At 36.3% G+C, this 7,068-nt stretch overlaps 2 pseudogenes; one reads left to right on the top strand and one right to left on the bottom strand.

The window, feature by feature from the left end:
* Positions 1-2,121: 2,121 nt before the first annotated feature.
* Positions 2,122-2,234, top strand: LOC116274698 (annotated as a pseudogene).
* Positions 2,235-4,752: 2,518 nt separating this feature from the next.
* LOC101019484 lies at positions 4,753-6,171 on the bottom strand (annotated as a pseudogene).
* Between the last annotated feature and the right edge of the window lie 897 nt (positions 6,172-7,068).

Consider the following 7,068-nt stretch of genomic DNA (forward strand, 5'->3'; position numbering starts at 1 on the left):
ATCCTTTGATAGGAGACAAAATAAATGAATTAGAATATTTACTTGGTAGAATATTATACAGTAGTGAAAATGAATGTTTTTGATGAATGGGTAAGCAAAATGTGGTATAGCCATACAATAGAATCATATTCAGCAACAAAAACTAATAAAGTACAGTCATGTGCTACATAATGACGTTTCTGTCACAATGGACTGCATATGCAACAGTGATCCGGTAGGATTATAGTGCCATACTTTTGCTGTACTTTTTCTATGTTTAGATACAGAAATACTTACCATTGTGTTACAGTTGCCTATGGTATTCAGTACAGTAATATGCTATACAGGTTTGTAGCTTAGGCTATACCGTATAGCCTACATGTGTAGTAGGCTATACCATCTAGGTTTTTGTAAGTATACTCTATGATACTTGCACAACAACAAAATTGCCTAACAATTTATTTCCCAGCACATATCCTTGTTCTTAAGTGATGCATGATTGTACTGATACATACAACAACATGGAAGAACCTCAAAAATGTTATTTTATGTTTATTTATTTATTTATTTATTTTTGAGATGGGGGTCTGTCTCTGTCACCCAGACTGGAGTGCAGTGGCACAATCTCGGCTCACTACAAACTCCGCCTCCCGGTACAAACTCCGCCTCCCGGGTTCATGCCATTCTCCTGCCTCAGCCTCCGAGTAGCTGGGACTACAGGCGCCCGCCACCACGCCCGGCTAGTTTTTTGTATTTTTAGTAGAGACGGGGTTTCACCATGTTAGCCAGGATGGTCTCGATCTCCTGACCTCGTGATCCACCCGCCTCGGCCTCCCAAAGTGCTGGGATTACAGGCTTGAGCCACCGCGCCCGGCTGAATGTTTCCATTTATATGAAATGCCTAAAAAGAAGCAAATCAATAAAGACAGAAAGTCAGGCCAGGGGATAGGGAAGCAGGGGAGAGGGAGACTGGGAATGACCGCCAATTGGCACAAGATTTCTTTTGGGGGTGATGAAAATACTCTGAAGTTACAAGATAATGATGGGTATACAACTCTGTAAATACACTGAAAGCCATTAGAATATATACTTGAAACAGGTGAACTTGATGATGCAAATTATGTATCAACAATGCTATTAAAAATGAGTATAGTAACACACTGCAACATGAGTCTTTACAAATTTAAATAGTAAGTTGAATGAAAAAAGTTCCAAAAGACAATGTATAGTATTATTATATAACTTAAAAATAAGTAAAATGAAATAATATTGTATATTGTTTAGGGATACATACTTACATGACAAAACCATTATGAATATTGAAAGGAAGGATAACCATACAGGAAAGTTGCTGTCTCAGGGGGCGAAGAGGCACATGGGACAGAGGAGGAATCCATAGGTAGATGCAATGCTATTGGAGATTCTTTTAGTTCTTCAATTGAATGATTATTTAAAAGCTTAAATCTTATTTTGATTATAATTTACATATTTTATATTTAATTATGTGTAGGTATCAAATATATTACATTTGATATAGTAAAATAAAATGCTTTAAAATAGTAATAATATGGGTATATACTAGCAAAAAACAAGTCACTTATGAAAGAGAAAATAAGATTGACCCCTGACGTCTCCACACCCTCTTCCAAGCCAAAGACAATGCAGCAGTATCTACAACGTTCTGAGGAAGACAGTGAATGACTTTAAAATTTTAAGCCCAAATTATCCTCCTAAGGATAAATGCAACAGATGGATAGTAAGCATGAAAGAATGTAAAGAAATAAGAATCCATGAGCCTTTTATAGAATAAAAATAAGTAAATTTAAAACTCTTATTAATAAAATCTAGGCAACTAAGTAGATGAATCAAAGAGTATAGAAATGGAGAAGCCAGGCACAGAAAAGTTAGATGATGGGCACCAAATTATTTAAAATAGAAATGAAGAGTAAACAGTGGTTTGAATTACGGTTTCAGAACAACATGAAAATGTTAAAAACTCAGACATTATGGAGAATAATATAAGTAACAAAATGCATTTGGAAGAGGGTGAGAGGAGGAATAAAGTGAAATGATGTCTCTTTTATTAATTTTCATAAGGAAGTTGTCAGATATTATAAAAATTTGAAATATAATTTTTAAAATATGTTGATTGGTTTTGCAGCATATATACTAAAATTGGAATGATACAGAGAAGACTAGTATAGCTCCTGCACACACAGGATGATACACAAATTTGTGAAATATTATATATTTTTCACTTAAAATGAATTAATCTTTTTCCCCTCTAAAATGTCATAGAAATAGTAAGCACAGTAGGATATAACTATCAGTTGCCAATCCTAAATTTTCATATTCAATATCTAATAGATACATTGCAAATTTGGTAATTTAAGATTTGTTTACAAATGTGCAGATATTTACAGTACGAACTTTAAAATCATTTAAAAATGAATGGTGGTAAAATTTACAAATTATGTGAAATAATTGTAATGTACATGTATTTTTATTCTAATAAACTTTTGAATTCCAGATTGGATTTTATTAGAAAAAAATAAAAATAAAGCATACATTGAGTCTTCCCCAATGTTTGTCACTGGGGGAGCTATTGACATTTGGGTTGGGTATGTTTTGATGTCAGGTCTGTCAGGTACGTAATAAGATGTTTGACGTCTCTGGAGAATGCCAGGATCCTCATAATTGTGACAATCAAAAACATGTCCATGCATTTCTAGATGCACCCTAGGGAACTGGCACAGCCATAGATTGAGAACCACTGCTGTAACCTCTTACAGGTTTTCATGTCTTTCCTATTAAATTTAGAGCAATGTTAGAGAATTAAAATCTCTTAAAATCTCAAAAGGGAATCATTTACCTGAAATTCATTCAGCTTCATGTTGGTGTCCTTTTCTTCTATTAAACTAAAATAAAAAATAAACTTACTACAGAATAAGCCTGCTTAGTGAATGCAAAAATTTTCATTAATAAAGTATTTGTTGAAACAAGGAATATGAAAAAATACAGTTACTTTGCATATTTTTATTGTGATAATATATGTGTAACACACAATTTACCATTTTAACCATTTTAAAGTATACAGTTCCATGGGGTTACTTACATTCACATTGTTGTGCAATCATCACCACTTTCCATCGCCAGAACTTTTTCATCTTCCCTGATATGGTTTGGCTGTGTCCCCCACCCAAATCTCACCTTGAATTGTAATAATCCCCATGTGTCAAGGGTGGGGCCAGGTGGAGATAATTGAATCATGGGAGCTGTTCCCTCACACTGTTCTCATGGTAGTGAATAAGTCTCACGAGATCTGATGGTTTTATAAATGAGAGTTCCCCTGCACAAGCTTTCTTGTCTGCTGCTGTGTAAGACACGATTTAGCTCCTCCTTTGCCTTCCACCATGATTGTGATGCCTCCCCAGTCATGTGAAACTGTGAGTCAATTAAACCTCTTTCCTTTGTAAATTACCCAGTCTTGGCTATGTCTTTATTAGCAATGTGAAAACAGAGTAATATATTCCCCAATGGCATATTTAACATAAATTATATATAGTCATTTGCCATTTGCCAGTCTCTTAATTTGGGGCCAAGATCTTTTCTTTGAGAGTGGTCCCCTGATTGGAATTCCCCCTCACCATCTTTTTTGCATGAATTACCACGCTCTAAGATTTTCAGTTTCAATTTTTAAAAAACAAAACAAGAATTGAAAGACACTTGGAAAGGAACTGAGTGTAGAATCCTCCTAGATTCCCCCGGCCCCCTATGTTTCATGCTAACACCTATTTTGAAAGCAAACTTAAAAAAAAAAAAAAAATTGAGGAGTCTCGCTGTGTTGCCCAGGCTGATCTCAAACTTCTGGGCTCAAGCAGTCCTCCTGCCTTGGCCTCCCAAAATGCTGGGATTACAGGCATGAGTCACTGCACCCACCCTGAAAGCAAATTTTTAATCACTCTATATTTATCCAGTTTTTCTAACATACTCAACCTAGTTTTTATGGAAACAAAAATGTGTTCTTTTTGCATTTATATTTTGTCAGTTTTCTTAACATTTATTTAAATTATATAATTAAAAAAAGTTTGGGTTCAAACACCCAAATTGACTCTTGGAAAGCTTCCAGCTGAACTGGTGGAGACAGAAGTATAGGGCATCTAGAGAGCTATCTGCTTGCACATTTAAAGTGGAGGGTGACACGGCATGATCTGGCAAATCAGATATTATATTAACATAACAGATTGAAAATAGCATGTACACTTGGGATGGTTAATTTTTTGTCAGTTTAGCTAGGCCATGGGGTACCCAGACATTTGGTTAAACATTAATCTTCTGTGTCTGTGACAATGTTTCTTGATGAGGTTAATATTTGAATAGGTAGACTGAGTAAAGCAAACTGCCTTCCATAATATGGGTGGGCCTCATCCTATCCTTTGAAGACAACATGAATAAAACAAAAAGACTCACTAAGGGGGAACTCCTCCCGCCTGACTGCTTTGAGATGGGACACCAGTTCCTTTCTGGCTTTTGGACTTGAAACTGAAACATTGGCTGTTTTTTTAGTCTCCGGCCTGCTAAATTTCAGATTGGAAATACATGTCAACTTCCCTGGGTCTCCAGCCTGCCAACTGCAGATCTTGGGATTTCTCGGCCTCCATAATTGCATGAGCCAATTCCTTATAATAAATCTCTTTTAGGATCTCTCTAGTAGGATAAATGGGTATATTCTGTTTTCTTCTTTTTTTTTTTTACCTTAAGAAAAACCAGTAGCTTTATTTTTCCTCAATATACATTTAGAAAATTGGTCTGAGAAGAGGTTTCATGAAACAGCCCAGAGAACTATGTATAAAATGAAGAGTTCTAAACCAGTAAGAAAAAGTGCACAAATAAAGCACACATCCCCAGGGGCCACTGCAGCCTAGGACCCTCCCATCAGAGGGGAGGCAAGGTCTTTGATGGTTTTTGAGTTCAGTTGAGAGATTGTGCTGATCTTCAGGAATTTGCTGTTTGCATACTTATTCCTGATGGCGATGAATTTAGTTAAGTTTTCATTTACTTGCAGCACATTTTTGGCCATGTGCTGCATGACTTCCAATCCTTCATTCTCTGTGTATCCTGTATAACACTGCTGCTTTAAGTTCCATTTTCCTTGGCCCAGAACCTTCTGAGACAAGCAGGAAGCAGCTGCTGCTGCCTTAGAAGGATGATAATGCATCATATCATAGTCAATGAGAGTCAGCTCCATCAAATATTTGGCTAAAGTGTTCTGTTCAACATCAGCCTTTCCGGCTTGTGATGCTTGCCTTAAGAAGTGGCAAGGGTCCACCCAACTCAAATTTCGGTTCTTTCAAAATTAGTTTCCATTTCTTGGATTTGGGAAATAGTATAAGCATTGTCTGTGATGTAAACAAAGCCTTCAATATTTGGAGAAAACATCTCCTCATACTTGGAAGCCAAGAACAGAGCAGTAATCCAAACTAGTTGAAGCTTCCTATGGGAAACTGGCTGAACCAGTAAAAAGCAATCCATCGTGGCAACACACACATACAGAGTCTCCTGAAGAAGCCTAAACTTGGAGGGGATTTGCACCAGCCAGTCTACCAGGATGGTACGCTTATGTCCATTTATATCTCATCCATCTAAGAAATGTGGATTTATGAACTGCAAAATCTCCAGCTGCCTGAGGTACTGATAGATATCCTTAACGTAGTCACTGTAGAGCTGAGGGTTATTCCAATCTTCATTATCAATATCCTCAATTTTGCAGACCAAGGCATCAGAAAAAGCTTGGCAGATGTTCTCTTCTTTCATGGAGGCATCCTCAGGTACGGGAGAAGGACCGTTTGGAACCAACATTTCCATCTGTACTGTTTCACAGAAGCAGTAGGTTTCAGTTGTTTGTTGACATTTGTTGTTTTCCTGGGCTGAACTGGTACTTTGGTGTTCTGAGCTTTCTTAACTACTTGTGCTGCTCTGGTTGTAACTCTATTTCCAATTTCTTCTAAAATGGTATGCCTAATAGTCACATGACTCTTAGGTTTAGAATTAACTCCTGTCTCTCTCTCTCTCTGCATATACCCATTTATCCTATTGGTTCTGTCTCTTTGGAGAGCCCTAATAGAATACCTGACAACTAAATGCAATGTGGATCTTGGGACAGAAAGAGGACATTAGTAGAAAAACTGGTGAAATTTAAAAAGAGTCTGGAATTTAGTTAATAGTAATGTACCAGTATTGGTTTCTTAGTTGTAATGAATGTACCATAGTAATGTAAGACGTTAGCAATAGAGGAAGTCAGTTGAAGGGTATAGAACACTCTGTGTTATCTTTGCAACCTTTCCATAAACCTAAAATTATTCAAAAATAAAAATTTTGTTTTAAAAAGTAGCATGTACCATATGATCTCTCTCTGTGAAACCGTTCCTCATTGTCTAGCTTTCTATTTGTATTTGTGGATTCTATTCACCAAATGTTAGTAATCTTTACTTTGGGAAATTATTTACTTGTTTCTTTGTGCTTTTCTGTATTGTTTGAATTTAAAAATATATATATATACACACACATATATATATGTTTTACTAAAACAGTGAAGTCATTTTGTAAAACATTTGAGACTGTTTTGAAAAGATGACTTCTAAAAATCTTCCAGAAAACACTATGATCTTTGATTTGGTGTTATTTTTTTAGTAGCATGGTCTTACCTATAACATTCTCCTTAGGAACCCAAAAATGATTTTATGATGAGGCTCCAAGATTGATATTCTGTGGTAGGACTTGAAAAATGACCAGGTTGTGTTACCATAAGAACACGTTGTTCCTGTTTTGTTTTGTTTTTTCTTCTTCTTCTTCTTTTTTTTTTTTCCAGTTCATTAAGGCTGCTATAACAGAATACCATACACTGGGTGGCTTAAAAACAACAGAAATTTATTTCTTACAGTTCTGGAGGCTGGGAAGGCCAACATCAAGGCACCAGCAGATTCAGTGTCTGGTGAGGGCCTGTTCCCTGGTTTATAGATGACTGTATTCTCACCCTTACATGGTGGAAGGGGCAAATGAATTATCTGGGGTCTCTTATTTATAAGGACA

The sequence above is a fragment of the Papio anubis genome, chromosome 4 (genome assembly GCF_008728515.1).
Source record: "Papio anubis isolate 15944 chromosome 4, Panubis1.0, whole genome shotgun sequence".
Taxonomy (NCBI): Eukaryota; Metazoa; Chordata; class Mammalia; order Primates; family Cercopithecidae; genus Papio; species Papio anubis.